Below are 25033 nucleotides of genomic sequence, written 5' to 3'. Positions count from 1 at the left end.
AGATGCTTCGCCATCTCCCTCCGTGCACGTTTCAGTATTTACTGAGTCTGTATAATCGGATCTGGGAGTCGTCGTCAGTCCCTGAGAACTGGCTCAATGCCGTTGTTCTCCCTGTTCGCAAACCAGGGTCTCTGGGAACATCCTCTAAGGACTTTCGCCCTATTGCTCTCACCAGTTGTGTCTGCAAACTCTTTGACCATATGGTTAACGTTCGTCTGATGTGGTTCCTTGTTACGGACCCAAATCCAGCGTCCGGGCCTGGAGCAGTGACGACCACGCCATCTGTGGGTCAGCTCCCGAAACCCCCCTCCAAATGGACGACGACACCTGGTGAGGACGAAGTGTACCGGCCACAACGGCCAGTTTCCAGTCCTGTGCAGCTCACAACACCGCCGCTGCTGACCTCTGGTGAGGTGGTGCTCAGATAACAACGCCATCTATGGAGTGGATACGTCGGGCGTTTGTGTCTGAGCCTGTAAGTGAGGTGCTTTAGTGTGTCCCTGTTATTGATGACGTGTCTGCTTACAGAGTCGACCTGGGACTGCTGTAATGGAAGTTGAGTCAGTCTACCCAAGGCAGCCGTCCCCATACCTTGTGCTTTGCTGCAGCAGCTGTGAGTCGCCTCCCGGAGGAACACTGTGGTGTTACCCTGCCAGTGAAGTGGCAATTGAAGGATTGTCGTACCCGGGACCGACTGCCGGAGACGATTGACCACTGGGGTATTGTGGACAGGAGAGTGATCTGTGGTATTACACGAGGCTCCTGACTAGAGCGCTACCCTAGTATCGCTCGTGGAGTGGCCTGTACAGCGTTGCTGATCCGGAACCTGCCAGCAGCTTGCTGGACTTGTGGTTGACGGCCTCCACGGCGGTGCCCCAGTGGAACTGTGTTTTGGCTGGCCTGTGTCCGGGGTAGACTCAGCTTGATCGAAGGATTCGTCAAGAGACCACGAGAGCGCCGAGGACTTGGCACCGAGAGGATCCAGCGTCTTCAGGAGAAGACGACCGTGTATATACTTCCCCTGTGCAGTGTTAATACCCCTCCCCCTGTGTAACTTTTATATATTACTTATTGGTGAAGGTAATTATAATCTTAAGTTTTTGCCTTTCTTTCCCTTCCCCTTTTAGTTTACTTGCGTTACTGATCACATCCCTTGAAAGCCACTACTGGCTTGGGGCCGGATACCCTTCCTCTAACAACATCAGAGTAAGAACCCAGTTGCGACCCGAGAGGGCCGTAACATTCCTGGAACACCATCACCTCTCCCCTTCTCAATTTGGTTTCCGCAAGTGCCGCAGCATGACAGATGTCCTGGTGAACTTGGAGGTCTATATTCGTATTGCTTTTGCTGCAAAGACCTCCGTTGTTGCCGTCCTTTTTGACCTGGAAAAGGCTTACGACACCACTTGGCGATATCATATTCTATCCCAGCTTCATTCTTTTGGCCTTCGTGGTCATCTCCCTCTCTTTCTCTGCAGCTTCCTCTCTCATCGTTCCTTTCGGGTGCGGCTTGGTACCGCTCTCTCTGCCTCTTTTCAGCAATACGAAGGTGTGCCCCAAGGTAGTGTTCTGAGCACTACTCTTTTTTCTGGTTGCCCTCAATGGTCTTCTTTCCTCTCTTCCTTCAGGCATCTTCTCCACTCTCTATGTTCATGATCTTACCCTTTGCTGTCAGGGTGATGATTCACCTCTCCTTCAACGCCCGCTTCAACTTGCAATTGACGCCGTGTCGTCTTGGGCCACCGATCATGGTTTCAAGTTCTCTACTTCTAAGAATTGTGCCATGACTTACTCGGAAACGGGTCGTTCTTCGTCCCTGTCACTTTATGGGCATCCCCTTGAGTACAAAGATTCCGCGAAGCTTTTGGGTTATTCCTTGACACTCGCTTGTCTTGGTCTCCCCATATCTCTTGCCTCCATATTGAGTGCTCCAAGGCCCTTACCTTTCTTCGGGTATTGTCCCATACTTCTTGGGGGCAGATAGGCGCGCACTCCTTGCTTTACATTCCTCTCTCGTCCTGTCTAAGCTCGATTATGGTTGCCCTGCTTACTCGTCTGCTTCTCCTTCTACTCTAAGCCGTCTTGATGCTTTGCACCATACTGGGTTGCGCCTCAGTTCTGGTGCCTTTCGTTCGACTCACGTCCTTAGCTTGTATGTTGACATTGGCTTCCTCTCTCTCCAGGACCGCCGTGATCGCTACTCTGTTCACTATCTTGCGCGGTCCGTACAACATCCTTCCTCTCGCCTCTGTCGTGCTTTAACTTTTACCCCTCCTATGGCTCCTGTTCCTCTTCACCACCACCCTCTTTCTGTCCGGTTATCTCGCCTACAGGATTCTCTTTCCGTTCGTATTTCTAATGTTTCTCGTGTTGTTCCTTCTTTGCCCCGTGGAGAGTCCCCCTTCCGCGGTTTTGTACATCCTAGACCCGGGTCACTTAAGCTTTTACCCCTCCTACGGTTCTAAAACGCCTTTTCCTTGAGCACTTTTCTTCTCACTCCCGCTCCGTTCCTGTCTTCACCGATGGGTCTAAGTCTGCGGACAGTGTTGGCTACTCTGTTGTTTTTCCTGATCGCACTTGTGTGTCGCTTACCTCCGGAGACTAGCATCTTTACAGTGGAGCTTCATGCTATTCTCTATGCTCTTCGTCTGCTGCTTTCTCGTTGTCAGTTGTTGTTGTTGACTCTCGTAGTGCCCTCATGGCTCTCGGGTCCTTTAATCCGGTTCATCCAGTTGTTGTCGAGATCCAACATTGGCTGTTTCTTGTTCACAGTAAATTTAAGTCGGTTGAGTTTTGTTGGATTCCCAGCCATATTGGTGTGTCTTTAAATGAGCGTGCGGATGCTGCTGCCAAGGAAGCTGTCCGCTCTTGTCCCATCTCTCGTAAAGGTATTCCATATTCCGACTTTTACCCGGTTACCCATTCCTCCGTCCTTACCCGCTGGCTGGCTTCTTGGTCGTCTGTTACTGGTAACAAACTACGTACTCTTAAGTGTTGTGTTTCCTCGTGGCCGTCCTCCTACCACCGTAACCGGCGATGGGAAACAGCTCTGGCGACCTTGCATATTGGCCATACTCGCTTAACCCATGGTCACTTGATGGAGCACCGCCCTGCTCCTTATTGTCCAATTGCATTGTCCCTCTTACGGTCGTGCATGTCCTTCTTGAATGTCCTGACTTCCAGGACGAGCATGTGTCCTGCTTTCCGACTGCCCCTCGCGGTCACTTGTCCCTCAATAGAATTCTTGGCGACTCGGATACTTTTGATACCGTTCGCCTTATGCATTTTTGTTCTCGTATTGGCATCCTTGGTGATATTTAGCGCCTTGTGATTATTCCGCACATTTGAAGGTGCTACATAGCTTTACCGGTTTGGTGCCTTCTTTTGATAATTACTTACTTGCTTCTGTCGTGCTTTAACTTTTACCCCTTCTGCGGTTCCTGTTCCTCTTCACCACCTCCCTCTTTGTGTCCGGTTATCTCGCTTTCAGGATTCTCTTTCCATTCGTATTTCTAATATTTCTCCTCGTGTTGTTCCTTCTTTACCCCCGTTATCTTTCTTGAGGTTATCTTGAGATGATTTTGGGGCATTAGTTTCGCTGCGGCCTGTTCCTCGACCAGGCCTCCACCCCCAGGAAGCAGCCCGTGACGGCTAACACTCGGATACCTATTTTACTGTTAGATAACAGGGGCATAGGGTGAAAGAAACTCTGCCCATTGTTTCTTGCCGGCGCCCAGGATCGAACCCAAGACCATAGGATCACAAGCCCAGAGTGCTGTCCGCTCAGCCGACCGGCTCCGTGGAGAGTCCCCCTTCCGCAGTTTTGTACATCGTAGACCCTGGTCACTTAAGCTTTTACCCCTCCTACGGTTCTAAAACGCCTTTTCCTTGAGCACATTTCTTCTCACAACGGCTCCGTTTCCGTCTTCACCGATGGGTCTAAGTCTGCGGACAGTGTTGGCTACTCTGTTGTTTTTCCTAATTGCATTTATGTGTGTCGCTTACCTCCGGAGACTAGCATCTTCACCGCGGAGCTTTATTCTATTCTCTCTGCTCTTCATCTCCTGCTTTCTCGTTGTCAATCTTCCTTTGTAGTTGTTGTTGACTCTTGTAGTGCCCTCATGGCTCTCGGGTCCTTTAATCTGGTTCATCCAGTAGTTGTCGAGATCCAGCATTGGCTGTTTCTTGTTCACAGTAAATTTAAGTCAGTTGAGTTTTGTTGGGTTCCCAGCTATATTGGTGTCTCTTTGAATGAGCTTGCGGATGCTGCCTCAAGGGAAGCTGTCCGCTTTTGTCCCATCTCTCGTAAAGGTATTCCTTATTTAGACTTTTACCCAGTTAACCATTGCTCCATCCTTAACCATTGGCAGGCTTGCTGGTCGTCTATTACTGGTAACAAACTACGTTCTCTTAAATGTTGTTTCCTCGTGGCCGTCCTCCCTACCACTGTAACAGGCGATGGGAAACGGCTCTGGCGAGGTTGCGTATTGGCCATACTCGTTTAACTTGGAGCGCCGTCCTGCTCCTTATTGTCCTAATTGCATTGTCCCTCTTACGGTCGTGCATATCCTTGTTGAATGTCCTGACTTCCAGGACGAGCATGTGTCCTGCTTTCCAACCGCCCCTCGCAGTCGCCTGTCCCTCAATAGAATTCTTGGCGACTCGGATACTTTTGATACCGTTTCCCTTATGCGTTTTTGTTCCCGTATTGGCATCCTTCATGATATTTAGCGCCCTCTGATTATTCCGCACATTTGATGGTGATGCATAGCCTTCCCGGTTTGGTGCCTCCTTTTGATAATTACTTACTATTGGTTAATGTGTTAGTACAAGAAGTAACACAAATTAATTTCACAACTTGTTCAAAGAAAGCGAGATTACAGTGGAATTTTCCCGATTGAGGAAAGGCGATTGAGTGCTCAAACTATAACCAGTAGATCAGTGGACTAATAGTTATAAATTTTCATGTCAATCGATAATTCTCGATTGATAGCAGACTGGGTTATTAAGTTGTAGCCTAAGCTATAGTAAGAAATAATAAATAAATCCGTTATACATTAATTGATTAATTTAAATGAACTTTAATAATTAAAATAAATACCAATCCCATGAGCCAGAATTCCCCACATGGACGCCACAGTAGAGATAGCGGTGTCAGGGGGACAAATGGATATTGCATAGACGATGTTACTATGATGAAGGCAAAGGAAGCACAGGTGACACTCGCTAGCTTTGACAAAAAGTTCACTGATGTGTGATGGAGCAGTGGTGGTGATGGTGCTGGTGACCTCACTAGTCAACCACAGGTTAACACCAAAATTGTTACTCGGATAACTGCACAACTCGTCTGAAGAGCAATTGAAACGGGAGGCGACGATTGACGGCAATTGCACTACCTGGAACAATACAGATGAACAAACAAAGGCTGGTGGGTGGCGGAGAGGCTTGCGGCAGGCAATGGGTGCAGGAAATTCCAAAATGGCTGGCACGGGAACTGTCCTCTCCCCTCACTGATGGAAAAACATTCTTGCTGCTAAATATTGTGCTTTACATGATGAGAATGTTGGCCTAGAGCAGTGGTTGTTGATAGGACCCCGGACTGGTACAATATTGGTGAATATTGACGATGGGTGGGTCGCTGGAAGCTCACACCTCAGGCGACATCGCCCTACAAGGTCGCTGGGAGATCACAACTCGGGCAACTTCATGTAACTTGTCGCTGCCACAAAGATGTTGAATAATTCCGACTATGGAGTAGCAGGTGTTGGAAACACATTACCCTTCCTCACTATCTACAGTGGCCAGTGTTTCTCCTGTAACTTGAATTCGCTGCTCACCTGAACTCCTCGCTGATTGGTGATGACTAGAATTCCACCATGACACTGTACTGATATGTAGAAGACAATGATGCTGCTTGGTGACCACTTGTTCCCTTGGCCCAGCCGTATACATTGACACAGGCGAGTCCCAAAGTCGCCAATGATCTCGGAGTCGCCCTTCTGGCAACATGCAGAATTCACCATAGAAACCACCTCAGGAAGTTCTAATCGGTCGTTCCTATGTACGTTTTCGTCTTCTCATTCACAGACACTTTGTCATCTGAAAATATTCCAGTTCCTCAGTCGCCGGTATCATGTCATCCATGTACAGGTGTTAAAGGTGAAGTGCTGACCAGGGAGACTAGCCAGCACCACTCCACCTCTGGCTTTTTACGTGACACTCGAGCATCTCTCCACTAGTTCACTCTGGCAAATTCACCTCCATTAAGCCTTGGTGTTGCTGTCCCGTTCAGTGTCTTGTCTAGACATCTCTGGGCAGTAGCACATGCTGCTCACTGTTGGCCACAGGTCAGGAAACCCGGCCAATGACCACACAATACAGGCTGGAATTGGGTAAGTTAACCAAATACTGGGCAGCCACGATCCACCTGCTCGCCTTACAAGTGGCGATAAACCCTTGTCAGAAGCCTCCAGATGCGAAGAGCCGAAAAGGTCGAACCAGTGAAAAATCTCACTCAATCTGCTGAAAGAGGCAGAGCCATGTAAAAGTGCCCAGGTTGACATACCGAGGTAAAGGAACCTGGAACCAAGGCTGAGCTGTTCACCAAGGAGACAGAAGGATCACCATTCCCCAGTACAACTCTGGTCTAGACAGCATCCGGATTAGCAGCTGGATTGGGAAAAAGATGTAAGTACCCCCCCCCCCCCCCGGCCTGACCAGCTGAAAAGCCCACGTCCTGTCCCGCCAAAAAGCATCCATTGCAAGACCCTCAACAGAGCCATGCAGGAGTGAAGACGCCAGTTTTCAACTAATGTGCAGGCGTCCACCTCTAGGTGACAATTGTTAGCTAAGCCAGCATAAAGGTGCTTCGTAGACAGTTCATTCCATGGAAATGGTACAGCAATGAGATAACATCCATTGGTCTCACGGACACACATCCCCACACATGAAATGCACAGAGAACAAATTCCGGAAAATCCAGAAGCCGACCTACACAAGTTTAGTTACGAGTGGATACGATCTCATGGAAGGAACTACTGGGAAGTAGTCGATCTTGAGCAAGAGAAGAGTCTATAGAGGAAACAGAATCCTCTGCAGACTGCTACACAGCAACAAACTCGTGCACCGTGCTGTGCGTCCGACGGAACGGTCCCATTCAACGTCCCTGGGAAGCCTGGCGGACGCTGGTTACAAAGCCCTGCTCCAGATCAGAGGGGTCCATGAACACTTCATACAACATGGAGGGGGGAAGGGGGATAGTGCCACAGAATTGTAGCTGATGGTTCTGGCAGCAGAGGAACCTTTAGAACATCCAGAGCCATACCCTGCCCAGAGAAAATAATAAAGGCAAATTTACTGCTATCCAACATAAACTGGATCCAACACCGATTTACTGCGACTGGGACGACGATGCAAGCAGAGCAGAGCAGAGCAGAGTTGCAGGATGCAGGGACAGAGATAATGACCAGGAGTCCCAAATGAGGCACAGCAAAAGTCCATATTTATGACAGAACCAAACACCAGTTCACCAGGAACCTGAATCTGGCAAGCTGGGAATGACTCGGATCCCTGTATAGCTGTTACAAGAACTCAATAGGGTCACAATCCAGTCAGTCGTCAAGGGAAGTAAACACATGAACTCTGTGGAGAGAACCACATTCGAAGTGCCCACCAGAGCGAGTATTTCATACCTTAAATATAGCTGGGCCCTGATTGGTGGACGGCAACCGTGTGTGGCTCCCCTTCGCACGCCTTTAGGCAGAGAGAAGACAACAGCACATTGGTGACCAAGTTCCTCTTGATCCTCCCGCTAGATTCGGGCTTGTACATCCCTATTGGCAGAATAGTGAGATCTCGCCAGTCTTCCATTCTAGCTCTTGCCTACCTTAAGAAGCCTAACTTGCTTAAGCTACTCTCTCAGAAACCTACAGCTCAATGTGAGCCCTCGTTACCGATACACATTGTCTCGCACAAGATTGACTGCCATTAACCCCTATGCAACCACCTCAACAACCTGGAGAAGATGTAGTCAGGTCACCACTACCCGTGCCAACCTGGTAAAAATGTGCCGATCAAGATTAAAGTAGAAAGGCAGAACCTTAAAAGCGGCTAGCCTGATGCTCCCCAAGGAATCCTAAACAGTCCCTACACCGTGGATAAATCAGGACGGGCCAGGACATGTCTTGACCATAGACAGCATCCAAGAGTCTGCCTATAAAATCAGGCCAACATGTTCACTCAGCCACAAGTTCAAGATAGGACAAGAAATGAAGTCTACGGCCCCAATGGCTTCGTAGAAGGGTCATTTCTAGAAGTGTCTGGTTTTCACCGAATTCGCCGATTTCTAAAGATTATTTGATCATTTAGGTAACAGACGATAGTTGATCTTGCAGCCATGTTTGACATGCCAAGCTACAACTTTATTGATAATTTGTACATGGCCTTCACACATTGCATTTGATTGGGTTCCAGTATTGACAGGATGATTATGGGGTAATGACCACATTGCTATTGGCTATTTCAATTTAAAGTATTTAACATATGTTAAATTTATTTGTATAGTGTCATTGATTTCTATTATCCAGCCAAATAAATCTTCGACAAACATCCTATATTATAAATAAATTTTAAAATATTTTTCAATGCCACATTAATCTGATATTTCGGTTTCATAGCGAGTCCATTCTTTGAAATGAAGCGTAAATTATGACTAAAGGTAGGCTGGTTTTTTTCTTTTGTGCGAATACTCGCCTATTTGAGGTGGCGGGGGTTGAGCTCTGGCTCTTTGATCCCTCCTCTCAGTTGTCAATCAATTCATGTACAGGGTCCTGAGCCTACTGGACTCGATCATATCTATACTTGAATCTGTGTATGGAGTCTGCCTCCACATCACCACTTCGTAATGTATTCCATTTGTCAACCACTCTGACACTAAAAAAGTTTTTTCTAATATCTCTGTGGCTCATTTGGGCACTCGATTTCCACCTGTGTCCCCTAGTGCGTGTGCCCATTGGGTTAAATAGCATGTCCATATCTACCCTATCAATTCCTTTGAGAATCTTGTATGTGGGGATCATGTCCCCTTAACTCTTCTGTCTTCCAGCGACGTGAGGTTTAACTCCCGCAGTCTCTCCTCGTAGCTCATACCTCTCGGCTCGGGTACTAGTCTAGTGGCAAACCTTTAAACCTTCTCCAGTTTAGTCTTATGCTTGACTAGATATGGACTCCAAGCTGGAGCTGCATACTCCAGAACTGGTCTGACATATGTGGTATACAAAGTTCTAAATAATTCCTTACTAAAATTTCTAAATGCCGTTCTTATGTTGGCCAACCTGGCATATGTCGCTGATGTTATCCACGTGATATGGGCTTCAGGGGACAGGTCTGCCGTGATATCAACCCCCAAGTATATCTGTCTCTCTGTCTCTGTCTCTCTCTGTCTCTCTCTCTCTCTGTCTCTTGAAGAATTTCATCTCCCAAATGATACCTTGTATCTGGTCTCCTACTCGCTACACCTATCTTCTTTACATTACTTTTGCTTGGGTTAAAATCTAACAACCACTTGTTCGACCATTCCTTCAGTTTGTCTAGGTCTTCTTGAAGCATCAAGCCGTCCTCCTGTCTTTATTCTTCTCATAATTTTGGCATCGTCAGCAAACATTGAGAGGAATGAGTCTATTCCTTCCGGGAGATCATTTACATATATCAGAAACAGAATAGGACCGAGTACAGAGCCCTGTTGGACTCCGCTGTTGACTTCACGCCAATCTAAGGTCTCAGCCCTCACTGTAACGTGTGTGCGCGTATTTATCCAATTTATCTAATTACCTAATTGTGCTTGCGGGGGTTGAGCTCTGGCTCGTTGGTCCCGCCTCTCAACTGTCAGTCAACTAATGTACAGGCTCCTGAGCCTACTGGGCTCTAGCATATCTACACATGAAGCTGTGTATGGAGTCAGCCTCCACCACATCACTTCCTAATGCATTCCATTTGTCTACTGCTCTGACACTGAAAAATTTCTTTCTAACGTCTCTCTGGCTCATTTGGGCACTCAATTTTCACCTGTGTCCCCTAGTGCGTGTGCCCCTTGTATTATTTTTTTTTCAGGGATATTCCTGCGCGGACCCTAAGCCTCCCGCTGACCCACTAAGTGTGGTTTGTTTCTGTTTTACTTGGGCGGAGTATGAGTATTTATGACTCGTATGTCGCTTATGCCCCTAGTAGTAAATAGTCTGTCTTTATCTACCCTATCAAATCCTTTGAGAATATTTTGTGGTGATCATGTCCGTTCTAACTCTTCTGTCTCTTCTGTCTGGTTTAATTCCTGTAGTCTCTCCTCGTAGTTCATACCCCTCAATTCGGGTCTGGTGGCAAACCATTGAAATTTTCCAGTTTAGTCTTATGCTTGACTAGATATGAACACCATGCTGGAGTCGCATACTCCAGGATTGTTCTGACATGTGTGGTATACAAAATTCTGAAAGATTCCTTACACAAGTTCCTAAAGGCCGTTCTTATGTTAGCCAACCTGGCACATGCCGCTGATGTTATCCTCTTGATATGAGCTTCAGGAGACAGGTCTGGCGTGATATCAATCCCCCAAGTCTTTCGCTGTCCCTGACTCTTGAAGTATTTCATCTACCAAATGATACCTTTTGATTTATATATATATATATATATATATATATATATATATATATATATATATATATATATATATATATATATATATATATATATGTCGTACCTAATAGCCAGAACACACTTCTCAGCCTACTATGCAAGGCCCGATTTGCCTAATAAGCCAAGTTTTCATGAATTAATTGTTTTTCGACTACCTAACCTAACTTTTTCGGCTACCTAACCTATAAAGATAGGTTAGGTTAGGTAGGGTTGGTTAGGTTCGGTCATATATCTACGTTAATTTTAATGCCAATAAAAAAAAGTTGACCTCATACTTAATGAAATGGGTAGCTTTATCATTTCATAAGAAAAAAATTAGAGAAAATATATTAATTCAGGAAAACTTGGCTTATTAGGCAAATCGGGCCTTGCATAGTAGGCTGAGAAGTGTGTTCTGGCTATTAGGTACGACATTATATATATATATCTTTGATCTCGTATATCTTTGATATCTCATCTCCCAAATGATATAAAATATTGTGGGTGGGTGTGTGCGCGCGTGTACAATTATATATTCAACAGCAGTGGCAAGGACTATAACAATTAAAGTAATAGCAGGCTTCATCGCTGAACACAATGTCATCTAGGGAGGTGGTTAAAGCACACAATGTCTGAGCTGTGCATTCAGAGTTCCACTCATTAGACTCATTTCAATATAATTCATGAACCAAAGTTTCTTATATATGGAAAGTTTCCAGAATTTTCGTAGTGGACATGTGACCAGGTCTATCAAGATTGTCTAAAAGGATGGATCCCCAAAACTCCTCTGATATAATAAACATAGGCACCAGAGGTGAACTGAAGGTGAAGAGGTGAACACACAAACACAAATATACATGTTATACTTTAATCTTAATTAGACAAAAGTTGTGTTCTCAGGCTATACACACACCTATACTTGTAATAATAATATGAATAGGTGGCTTTATACAATATATCTTGTAATCACTGATTAGAATATTTAACCTAGGCACAAAACACAAGAACATACCTATACTTAACTCTAGGTGTTCCCAGATCAACTCCCCCACGAACCGCTGAAGTGGCGGGCTCGCATCAATCGCGCTCTGGCTATTCCCACAGTTACCACTAGGCAGATACATTCTCTAATTAAACACACTACATACGAAATTTACCACTTTCAGACACTATCATACTAACAATGTTTTGTTCATTCTAATAATGTAATTAGATTAATATATATTCTTAAATGACTAAAATTACTATTTATGTATATAATGGTTCAACAAGCTGGCAACGTACACCGGCGGACTCCTCTCTATCAGACTCTCACATCCAAGACCTGTTCGTCCAACATGAAAAATCATGTATATACCACAAGTTGAGTACCAGTGTAGAGGCATCGATGATATTATGGACATTATTAATTATGATGTAAACATTTTATAAATATAAACTTGAGAAAAAAGGAACAAGGCTGGAAGCAAGTACAAGGCTGGATGCAATATGAGTTACCTGATACTGTCATGTTCATAGCAAACGGCACCATCCGTTTGTATGCGCTGCGTTTCATACGCCAGCAGTAGAAAAACAGCGTACAGGACGCCCGCCAAGCTTGGAAGCTGCTAGTCATGTACCTTTTATAAGTATTAAAGTCGGTAACCAAGCAATGGCTTTATATCAACCCTACAACCAAGACTTCCTCAGCAACAAACACCACCACACTGGCGACGAGGATGAACTGTGAACGCAGGTATTTGTTCAGCTCAAAACACAAGGAAGATGCATGCTGTCTCGCCCTGGAGAAGAAGTCGTGTTGTCTGTGAGCACCATACCAATGCTGTGCTGACCTGATGCTGTGTGCTGACCGATGCTGTGTGCTGACCGATGCTGTGTGCTGACCGATGCTGTGTGCTGACCGATGCTGTGTGCTGACCGATGCTGTGTGCTGACCGATGCTGTGTGCTGACCGATGCTGTGTGCTGACCGATGCTGTGTGCTGAGCGATGCTGTGTGCTGAGCGATGCTGTGTGCTGAGCGATGCTGTGTGCTGAGCGATGCTGTGTGCTGACCGATGCTGTGTGCTGAGCGATGCTGTGTGCTGAGCGATGCTGTGTGCTGAGCGATGCTGTGTGCTGAGCGATGCTGTGTGCTGAGCGATGCTGTGTGCTGAGCGATGCTGTGTGCTGACCGATGCTGTGTGCTGACCGATGCTGTGTGGTAACCAATGCTGTGTGGTAACCAATGCTGTGTGCTAACCAATGCTGTGTGCTAACCAATGCTGTGTGCTGAGGAATCTGCGATATCTGCCGATGCTGTGTATGAAACGACGCTTTGATGCTCTGTACAAAACCCGATGTTTTGTGTACAAAATGACGCTCTGTGCTACACAATTCTTCATGCTGGTGATGCTGTGATCTGTCTGCTGTGTTGACTGTGCTGAAAACTCCTCAAATAACATCGCTGACAACTGCTGCGCCAACTGCTGTACCAACTGCTGTGCAGCTATGAGTAGGAACAACAACACATGTACACAAGGCTAGGTAAGAGGTCAGTTGCTGCTGTATTGTGCACTATTGTGAACTTTTGCATTAAAATGCTTGTGTGGTTTGCAAAATTAAAGTAATTACAGTGAATTTTTAACTTACATATACAGTGCAGTAAGTGTTTAGTATTCTGAGGAACATTTAACTGATAAGTTTACATTTATACAGTTAAAATGGCAAATATACCTCAGTTTCCTGCACTTGATCCCGACTGTGACCAGACAAACCTGTCGCAGAGGTGGACCAGATGGCTTAAAAGGTTTGAAAATTTGTTGATAGTTTGACATCAAAAGTGCTGAAAGAAAACGTGCCTTTCTACTTCATTATGTAGGTGATCGAGTTTGTGACATCTTTGACACACTGAAAGACACTGGTGGTACCAAAGATTATGACATTGCCAAAGCCAAATTAACTGAACATTTCAAACCTAGACAAAACACTGCTATGGAAATTATGCATTTCAGGAGAGCCAAACAACTCTCTAATGAAACTGTAGATAAATACCACACACGTTTATAGGGTTTGGCAGCCCATTGTGAGTTTGCTGTTGTTGACAAAGAAATCAAACGGCAAATAATTGAAACAGGCACATCTACACGTCTCCGTCGAAGAGCTCTAGAACTTGTCGATGATGAAAGTTCTCTTACCAAGATACTGGATATTGCTCGTCGAATGGAAGATTCTGCACGTGATGCTCGTGTCATGGAGTGCAGTGCCAACAACGGTTCTGCCACTGTTACTAACAGTGATGAGGTACGTAAGATTCAGGGAGGACTCCGTGATCAAAGAAATTATCGTGGCAAACCTAACTTCAAATTGAGCCGAGAACCACATCACAACTGGAGTCATGGAACAAGACTCAAGCAGTCACAACGACCCACGTCAGAGGGTGTCAACAATAAATGTTACAGTTGTGGAGGAGACTACCCACACCAAGGTAATGTTTGTCCTGTTCAAGGTAAGAAATGCTATGAGTGTGGAAAACTAGGTCATTTTGGTGCTGTGTGTCGTTCCGCACTAAAGAAACCACAGTCAGTGAATAAAAGCACTGTATGAGGATCAGGTCATAGGGATCGAGGTGGTAAACACAATATTGCACCTCGTATCCAGAATGTTAATAATGTACAAGACAACATTTCATTACAACCAGTCTCAGATGACAGTGAATGTGATTGTACTTATGGAGTACAAGCAATCACAGAATGGAATGATCTTCCAAACAACCCAGAGACTATAGTATACATTGCTGGTATTTGTCTCAAGTTCTCATTGACACTGGATCAAACATTGACACCATTGCTGAGTGCCACTGAGAAATTTAAAACAGTTTTTTTTTTTTTTTTAGTAAAGAGGAAGGAGAGGCATAGGTGAAGGGAAGTATAGAAGTGGGAAATACAGTGAGAGGTATGAAAGCAGGCGGGCTGTCCGCCCTGCTGACACGATGTGTGGGTGTTGGCAGCTAAGCTAAGCTGGCTCCCTCTTGTCAGGGAGCTGGGAGTGTGTGAGAGGTTCTTCACATGTTTCACCATATATGGATGTCCATAGATGAATACTGTGTAGCATTCATATATACACACTCCGATGCCTCCACACATGTTGTTCTGTTTAAGGCTCTTTGAACAACTCGATAAATAATAATAATAAAACACACACATTATTATTTATCGAGTTCATACACATTATTATTTATCGAGTTGTTCATATATACACATATATGAACTGTTCATATATACACACACATCTCATATGGGGATTATATACTGTGGGGCGGGGTTTCCATCCAGAGAATCGAGGCTCTTGGGCCACCAGCTGTGGGAGCGGGGCGTCTCATCTTGGAGCAATCTTTCAAACATTGGGTCCTCTAACATTTTGATGGTGTTCCACGCCCTGATGGCTTGGTGTTGCAGTCTGATGTTTAGTCGCTGTATGTTCAAGAGTTCAGGGAGCTCCTGGATTGTCTGATCATATGGTGGGCGGTGTTTTGCTGCTCTCCTTAGCGCCTTATTTTGTACTGCTTGGAGTTTCTGCATGTCAGTTTTCTTTATGGTGTGTAGTGGTACTGGGGGATACTCTAGATGCGGCCGAACTAGAGCCTTATATAGGTGGATCTGAATGTTAGTACTGAGGCTTCGGAACCTTCTCGGATTTCCTAATGCTGCTATGGCTTTGTTTAGTCGGTCCCTTACATGAATTTGTATCCTTGTTCTATTTATCATAAATCCCAGTATTCTGCCTACCTCCGCATATTGGATCGGATGGTTGTCAAGGATGATGGGGTCCGGGTTTCTTTTCGCAATGTGTATTATCTGAAACTTTTGTTTGTTGGTGCTAATTTTCCATTGCTTCTCAAATTTGTTTATGAGTTCAATTGCTGCCTTGGTCTTGTCGGCTAGTAGCGACTTTGATGGTCCCGGTTGGCAAATTATTTGGGTGACATCGTCAGCGTATGTGAAGTATTCTCCATGTTGGGGTTGAGGTAGGTCAGCTGTATATATGTTGAATAGAGTGGGGGAGAGGCAGCTTCCTTGTGGTACTCTACTTTTCAGTTCTATTTAGTCACCCAAGTAGCTGCCGATATTAAGCCTAGCAGTTCTATTGTCTATAAAGCTGCAGAGAGTAGCAATAAATCTCTCAGGAGGTCCTAGTTCAGATATCTTATATTTTAGGCCTGTGTACCACACTTTGTCGAAGGCTTTCGAGACGTCCCTAAGCACTATATTACACTGATCTTTTTTCGACACTGCGTTGGCTATATGCTCATAGATAAGGACTATAGCTGTATGGGTCCCTCTGCGGTTTCTAAACCCATGCTGCCTGGTGTTATACTTCCCTTCCTCTTCCATGTACTTCACAAGTCTCTGTGATTGATAATTTTTTCGAATATTTTATCTGGTACTTCGAGGAGGGAAATTGGCCTGTAGTTTTCAGTTTGGGTTGGGGGTTTACCTGGCTTGGGGATTAATCTTATTGTGGCATTCTTGAAGTATGTGGGGAATAGTCCAGATGCAAGAGCTGCATTTAAGATACATGTGTATTGATGGAGTGCAATCACTGGTAGGCTGGATAATACCATCTTATTTATTTTGCTGTTGCCCGGCGCCTTGTTCTTGAAACCCATAATTGTTTTATGGACCTCCGCAATGGTTATGTGTTTCATAAGGTGGCAGTCCTCGCGTATGTTGTTAAGGTCTATTGTTTGCGTCGGAAATAGTGCTGCAGCTCTGTTATCGACTTGAGTTGTAATTTCCCTTTCATTAATTGGGCAAAAATTTAAATTTTCTTCCGGGTTTATCCTGAAAAAATTTTCCCAGAACTTCCTGAATTCCTGCTCTTGTTCTCTCTCCTCATAGTTTATTTCCTGAGGCGTCTATGATGTAGGGTGTTTCCTCAGAAGAGCTTCCCATCAGGGTCTTGAATTTTTTCCAGAACTTTCCTGGGTTTCTGTAGTCGACTTGGATTTTGCTTATTAGGTCATCCCATTGCTTGGTGTACTCTGTTTTGTATAGATCTTGCAGCTCATCTTGACGTTCCCTTTGTAGTCTTTTGCGCTCATCCGTCTACCCGTGTTGTGTTATGAGTTGCTGAAGATTGTTATATCTGGTTTGCAGTGTCCTGAGCGCCTAAGTGGCTGGGGGGTGTGGGAGCGTTATATGGTGAGCTACGGGAATGTGATCAATCATGCATTTTTCTATGGTGCTAATCCATGTATTTAACTCGGCGTTTATGCATGATGTTTCCTTTCCATTAAAATCTGTGACACTGATTTCCTGTGCACTGCTTTTGAACGCTTCCCAGTCAGTTTTAGTGTATTGAAGTCTTGGTGGTGAGGGTTTCTGAATGGGGTTAGTTGACAGCGTCATTATTATTGGTAGTTTTTTTTTTTATTTATATAAAAAATCAGAATACAGGGTACAAAATCATAAGACAAACACAAATCAAAGAAAGAATAAAACAATAATACATAAACAATACACAATCAGCATAAGCCAAACACACAGCACATGAGACAAAGAACATTAAGTTACGACAAAAAAAACACACATAACACAGGGACAGTAATACAAAACATCCCGATAATCAAAAGGGGAGGAGAATAAAGCATAACCCCAATCCCCACACAGTGACACAAAATACATATGAGGCATGCCCCAGAAACAGAGGAGCCAACAAGCACACATACCATAAATAACATAAAAGGCACAAAAAAGGCACAAAGCACACAACTAACACAGGGCAAACAAAAAGGCACACGCAGGAGCCAGGGAAAGAATAAAAGCCACACCCACGCACAAACACACCAAACCAAAACACACAACCACAGGAGCAAACACAACAGAAACGAAACAACCACACACACACCCAGCCCAACCTCCACCGAGGAGGCCCGTCGGAGGGCCGGAGACCAAAGACGAACCGGAACAAGACCCACCCTCCCAACCCACGACGAACCGGAACAAGACCCACCCTCCCAACCCACGACGAACCGGAACAAGACCCACCCTCCCAACCCACGACGAACCGGAACAAGACCCACCCTCCCAACCCACGACGAACCGGAACAAGACCCACCCTCCCAACCCACGACCAGTCACCCAAAAAGCATCCCCACGAACATATGCACCAGTAAACCAACCGCAAAAATCCCCCGGAAAAGCACGCTGCAGCCACCACCAGGTGTACCGCAAGCGGCCTCTCAAAAACCCCAAAACCCTATCAACCCCATAACCCTCCCTCCGACCAACCCACACACAATACACATAGTCAGCCATAAGAAGACATAACGTATTCCGCACCCAGGGAGAGCCCTGCGGAAAAGACTAAAACAAAAACTGCAAAAACCCACCCCCTATACCCTGGCCCACAAACCACGCCCAACACATCCCGAAACCAATCAAGCAAACCACTCATTCGCTCACAAATATAGAAAACGTGCAACCGAGTCTCGGGCAACCCACAGTGGACACACGCGGCAGAAGCGCGCAAACCCAGCATGAACAACCGTTTATTTGTCGCTAACGACAAATGTAACACACGAAACAACTCCCGTTGCTGCGGCGCCAAAAACCGCGCCCCCAACGCTGCCCACACCTTCCCTCAATCCCAACAAGGGAATAAATCCTCCGCCTGCGGCCGAACACGACGAAACAAAATCCCATAAATCACCTTAACCGAAAGAGACATAAAACCCGGAGAACAGCAGACATCCCTGAGAATATCCACCGCCCAAGAGTAAACAGGTGGGGTACAGAAGGCCACCTCCCGACAACCACCGAAATCCACCAAGAAACTAAACCTAACCGAACAATAATAAACACACAAAGCACTGAGCCCTCCACTCATCGCCAATCCCCGACGCAACGAGACCCAGAACAGTGCCCGGGCCCTGGTAAACACTTCCGGAATACCAACCCCACCCACACAGCTAACACTAACGTCGAGCGACGAACCGGGTGGTAACGTCCACACCACACGTACCTATAAACCTGACGTTCCAACCCCAGAGCCAGCCGGCGATCCAGGGGGAAACACTGAGCCATGAACCAAACACGCGACAAAACCTTACAAGTAACCAGCAACGCCCGCTGATAAATCGTCAACGGGCGCGCAGCCAACAACCCAACTGCAACACCAACACTACGCGAAACCGCACCCCAATTATATTCCAAAGAGCGTTCGTAGGAAGCAAACCAGGTGATCCCCAGAACACGAAGATAGGTGACCACCGGAAACCAAGACCCCTCCCACACAAGGCGAGAAGACCACCCACCGATACCCAGAGGTCCGGACTTGGCACGATTAACCTGGGCCCCAGTGGCCAACTTAAACCTCTCAACCAAGGCCTGGACCGCCTCAACAGAACCCTCCGAGGCCACAAACAGGACGGTATCATCCACATAACCGCAGATGGGTGACCGAAGACCAGACGGCAGCCGGGGAGGGCAGATCAACGCACAGGCCTTGACCGCCCGAAAAAAAAGGCTCCTGAAAGAGCACATAGAGGAGCATAGAAAGTGGACAACCCTGCCGCACTGAACGACACACAGGGAAAGGAGCATCAAGAACCCATTAATGCATACCTGGTTGCAACACCGAGCGTACAACATACGCACCCAACGAACAAACAAAAGCAGAAACCCAAGCCGCTCTAACACACGAAAAACAAAGGCTAAAGACACACGGTCAAAAGCCTTCAACCAATCCAGGCAGAGCATCGCCGCCGACGAGCGAGAGCCCGACACATACATAAGCACATCCCAAAACAACGCATTGCACTGCAGTAACGAACGACCCGGAACACCACACAACTGTTCCACAGAAACAACAGACGCAACAACACGGCGACACTGACCAGCCAAAACCTTTGACAGGACCTTAAAATCCACATTCAACAACGTAATGGGCCTCCAGTTCGAGAAGAACTGCAAATCGCCCGGCTTCGGGAGTAACCGCACAATCCCAACGCACTGAGACACAGGCAGAACGCACCCCCGAAGGCAAGCCCGGACCACCTCCAAAAGAACGCCCCCCAACACATGCCAAAAGGCAACATAAAACTCAACAGGAAGACCATCCAAGCCCGGCACCTTCCCAGAACGAAACGACCTGACCACATCGAAAAGTTCCCCCAACGAAACATCTGCCACCAAACCGACACAATCCTCAGCAGACAAACCTGGAACACACCCACCCAAAAAATCATCCGCAAGCGCGGTGTCCCCATCCACCTCCTCATAGAGCGCAGCCAACTCCTGCCGAACATAATGCAACACACCACCGGTGTCCGAAACAACGGGCCCATCCGGCCGTTGCAGAGCCGTAAAAAGAAGAGTGTCCCGTGCAGCCTTCACCTTCCTTAAAAGAAACGGAGAAAGACGTTTCCCATCAACTTGGATTTTGCTTATTAGGTCATCCCATTGCTTGGTGTACTCTGTTTTGTATAGATCTTGCAGCTCATCTTGAAGTTCCCTTTGCAGTCTTTTGCGCTCATCCGTCTACCCGTGTTGTGTGATGAGTTGCTGAAGATTGTTATATCTGGTTTGCAGTGTCCTGAGCGCCTAAGTGGCTAGGGGGTGGGAGCGTTATATGGTGAGCTACGGGAATGTGATCAATCATGCATTTTTCTATGGTGCTAATCTATGTATTTAACTCGGCGTTTATGCATGATGTTTCTTTTCCATTAAAATCTGTGACACTGATTTCCTGTGCACTGCTTTTGAACGCTTCCCAGTCAGTTTTAGTGTATTGAAGTCTTGGTGGTGAGGGTTTCTGAATGGGGTTAGTTGACAGCGTCATTATTAATGGTAGGTGGTTGCTTGTGCTCACAGGGCCCCTTTCTATGCGGGTGTTTAGGAAGTGGTGGTTGTTTGACAGTATTATGTCTGGTTTACCACTGTGGCCTTGTCTGGCGTAAGTTGGGAAGTCTGGACCCAGGTGGGTTAGATTTCCGTTCCTTATCATATTGTGGATGGCTTCTCCTGCTTGGTTGTTCCTTCCATGTCCCAGTGTTCTGTGCTTGGCGTTCAGACCACCCAGAAAGTAGGCAGGTCTCTTCCTTCTGGTAAGTTTCATGATGTCGGCAAGGGGAAGGTAAGGACGTCTTGGTGGTTGGTAGTATGTTCCTATGAAGATGGTAGATCCTTTCGTTGTTTGGAGTTCAATTGCCAGGAAGTTTTCCTGGAAGTTATCTAAAATTTTGTGTGGAATATTTCTTTTCATGGCAATTGCCGCTCCATCGTTGGCCTGGTCAGCTCTGTTGACCTGGTAAATTTTGTAATTGAAGATCTTGATCTTCTCGCTATTCTTTTTTCCATGGCTATTAACGAGTATTATATCAGGGTCTATTTCTCTTTACAAGTTGCTGAGTTCCAATGCTCTGTGCGGAGTCCAGCATAGAACATTGTGTTGAATTATTGTTAATGACTGGATGGCTATGTTGAATCTGATGGGTCTCTTCCACCATGTGGATTGTTTGGGATCGTTCCATAACCATTGCGCATTGCGTCTAAGTCCTCGCTGCTTATCTGCTGAATGGTTATGGGGTTTCGTTTTGGGTTAAAAGTATATGACCTTATCTGGTCGTACACGTCATTCGTAGTGACACCGGGAATGTTGTGTTGGAATTTTATGTGCTGAGTTTGTATTTACTCTCGGAGGGTCCAGTAGGTAACCCGGTGAGTTGCTTTTCTTGAGAAGAAATTGATTGTGTTTGGGGCCTCTACTGAGGCTTGGGTGACATTTTGTGTGGGTGTGCGGGAATCAGTGAGAGCCGTTGCGAGTCCCTGGTCCTGTGGTACTTGTATGTTTTGTTGTTTATGTGTGGGCCCTCTCCGGGGGTCCTGAATGGTAGTTGCTGGTGTTGTATTATCTTCCTCTGGCTTGTTGGTGGTTGCTGGTGTCGTGGGTGCTGGCACTTGTTGGGAGTTAGTCACAGTTGGGGTAGTGCTGGCTACATTGCTGTCCACCAGGGCTTTTATGATGTTAGTGGAGTCGGCAGTGTCTGGGAATTCCATCAATGGGAGACTATTCATCTTGTACATTTCTTTAATTACAGATCTAAATGACCCTGGGTTTACTATGTTTTCTAAATAAGCAAAGATCATGCTGCCTAGGATGTTCCCCAAAACAGTTCCCAAAGCTTGAGAACTATAATGGCAAAGCCACTGCCTATTCTTGACAAGGTAGCCTTGCCAGTGATTAGAACTTTCACTGCAGAGATTAAGTCAGAGTGCAATGCTCATTACTACATTCCATGTTCTTAGGAATGAAAAAGTTTCTACTCAGTTACAAGACTTCAACCAAATTGGGATTACTTTAGCTTTGTAATGCTGTAGCAGTGGAATCTGCAAACAATGTTGATGCTATTGTTGCTGAATTTTCTGATCGATTTGAACCCATAGATTGTTCTACTGATAGCAAAGTTCATCTGCACATCAACCCAGATGTGATTAAAGTTGCCGAGGAATATGTACACTCTGTAACCTGTGATGCAGTCCCTAAGGCTCTCACTCTTGATGAAATCCGTACTGCAACCCCAGAGGACCCAACTCTGCAAGCAACAGTGGATGCATTGACAAAAAAAAAGTTTCCACGCATCCCACCCTCAGGAGTTGACCAAGATGCATTCAAAGCACTTGAACGCATCCAGACAGAATTAAGTGTTACGCAACAACGCGACCCTGTGCTGCGAGGTACTCGTATCGTCATTCCAGCAGCGTGCTCTAAAGCTTGCACATCAAGGACACCTAGGTCTTGTTAGGACCAAACAGCTGCTACAAGAAAAGGTGTGGTTTCCTGGCATTGATCGTCATGCAAAGGACATGCATGATGCCTGTGTCCCTTGCCAAGCTGCATTGGATACTTCAAGACCAACACCTCTACAACCTTCACCACTACCTGCTGAGCCATGGACGGAAGTATCGATGGACTTCTGCGGACCGCTACCAACTGGAGAGTACTTGATGGTAGTCATTGATGATCACTCACGTTATCCAGAAGTAGAAATCATCACTTCCACATCTGCAAAGGCTGTCATCCCGAAACTCAACAAGATCTTTTCAAATTTTGGCATTCCTGAAGTTGTCAAGACGGACAATGGACCGCCATTCAATGGACAAGACTTCGCTAACTCTGCTGAGCATATTGGATTCAAACACCGCCGTGTGATGCCACTACATCCTCAAGCAAATGGAGAAGTAGAGAGAGATTCATGCAACCTCTCATGAAAGCGGTATGCTGTGCTCATGCCGAAGGACGATCCTGGAAGCAAGCTATGTATGCTTTTCTCAGGAACTACCGTGCAACACCACATGGAACACTGGGGAAGTCGCCTGGTGAACTCTTATTTGGACGTCCTATGAGAATCACACAACCTGTCATGCCAGCCGAGGTAGCAGATAAACGTCTCGCTCAGAAGGATACACTAGCCAAGGGCAAAATGAAAATTGCTCATGATCAACGTGCAAAGGAACAATTCATAAAGGTTGGGGACACTGTTCTAGTTAAAAAGAAAAAAGGGAAAGTTAGATGTGCCGTATGATACAAAACCATATAAAGTGATTAGTGTAAAAGGAACTATGGTAACGGTAATATAGATCATAGTATAACACGTAATATGTCTTATTTCAGTGATTCCAACTAGTGTAGAAAATGAAGAAGCGCAAAGTCGTACAAACGATAAAGAAAAAATAGTTATAACCGGACAAACAATTCATCAAGGGATATTCTTAATTTAAGGACTCTCGTCCTAAATGTTATGTTAAACGCCCTAAGCAATTTGATGATTGTGTTCTTATGTAATGCAAAGTATTTACTTATTATGCTAAACTAAATTTAATATTGTTTGAATAATGCAGATCTCTCATTCAATATTTTGTAAGTTTGTAGTACAGTTTCTTTCATTTTTGTTTAACATTGCGTTTGTATTTTTAACTTTGATATCCTGTGTGGTAGAGATTAAGTTGATTAAATTTTTTGTGTGCTTAATTAATGTGAAATGTATGCAACATATTTTGATATGTTATTAACACAAAGTAAGTTATTAACTTTGCTTTGTCCTACAAGCATGGTAGACATCCTGTATTCATTCTTTTTAAAGAAAAAGAGGGATGTCATGTTCATAGCAAACGGCACTATCCGTTTGTATGCGCTGCGTTCTGTACGCCAGCAGTAGAAAAAGAGAGCGTACAGGACGCCCACCAAGCTTGGAAGCTGCTAGTCATGTATCTTTTAGAAATATTAAAGTCAGTAACCAAGCAATGGCTTTATATCAACCCTACAACCAAGACTTCCTCAGCAACACACAACACTACAGATACCAGGCAGTTTACGACAGAAGTTGTGGTGTGCAATTGTTTCTTTGTCGTGTGAAAATGTCTATTGGTCACAAGAGCTTGGGTGTACATAGTGCAGCAGCTATGAGCAAAGTGTTTATACTTGCACATTGTTAAGACATACTTTAAAAAGGCGTACTGTTGTTTCAGGTGTGAGGGACTCCAGGTCTTGTCCACCGTCCATTGCCAGTGTTGGTGAGGCAGCTTCTGACACAGCACGAGGGACTACAGGTCTTGTTTACCGTCCATTCTTGTTTATTAGAAATAAATTGTTTATAAGGAATCACATGTGAAAGATAGTTAAACATTTGTATAAATTTTAAATCCATACATAAAGTTTCAATAAATGACTTGGCAATTTTAAACAGGATTAAATAAGGCGTAACAACTACACTAGAACTTATTTAGCAGCTTTTAAGATGTTCCAGGAATTCCACACCGCTAATAAACTCAACATATTCCAGGGGTTCCACGAGATACTAAAGACATTTGAGAGATACCAAAATGGTTTCCAATCAATGTCAGTAAAAAATGCAGATGCAACAGCCAGGAGCACCACTTGCACACCAGGCAGCAGCCCCAGTCGCACACCGGGCAGCAGCCCCAGTCGCACACCGGGCAGCAGCCCCAGTCGCGCACCGGGCAGCAGCCCCAGTCGCGCACCGGGCAGCAGCCCCAGTCGCGCACCGGGCAGCAGCCCCAGTCGCGCACCGGGCAGCAGCCCCAGTCGCGCACCGGGCAGCAGCCCCAGTCGCGCACCGGGCAGCAGCCCCAGTCGCGCACCGGGCAGCAGCCCCAGTCGCGCACCGGGCAGCAGCCCCAGTCGCGCACCGGGCAGCAGCCCCAGTCGCGCACCGGGCAGCAGCCCCAGTCGCGCACCGGGCAGCAGCCCCAGTCGCGCACCGGGCAGCAGCCCCAGTCGCGCACCGGGCAGCAGCCCCAGTCGCGCACCGGGCAGCAGCCCCAGTCGCGCACCGGGCAGCAGCCCCAGTCGCGCACCGGGCAGCAGCCCCA

General features: G+C 46.0%; 1 long non-coding RNA gene across 1 annotated transcript in view; it reads left to right on the top strand.

The window, feature by feature from the left end:
* The window catches only part of LOC138359243 (uncharacterized), a 254648-nt gene extending 229971 nt beyond the window's left edge, over positions 1-24677 (top strand). Inside the window, exons 5-6 of the long non-coding RNA XR_011225862.1 lie at positions 24170-24250; positions 24484-24677. This is a non-coding gene — a long non-coding RNA (uncharacterized lncRNA). The remainder of the gene's footprint in view (positions 1-24169; positions 24251-24483) is intronic.
* The last annotated feature ends 356 nt before the right edge of the window (positions 24678-25033 follow it).

The sequence above is a fragment of the Procambarus clarkii genome, chromosome 90, assembly GCF_040958095.1.
Source record: "Procambarus clarkii isolate CNS0578487 chromosome 90, FALCON_Pclarkii_2.0, whole genome shotgun sequence".
NCBI classification, from domain to species: Eukaryota; Metazoa; Arthropoda; class Malacostraca; order Decapoda; family Cambaridae; genus Procambarus; species Procambarus clarkii.
The sequence above is the reverse complement of the archived record's forward strand: the minus strand, read 5'-3'. Positions and strand labels throughout refer to the sequence as shown.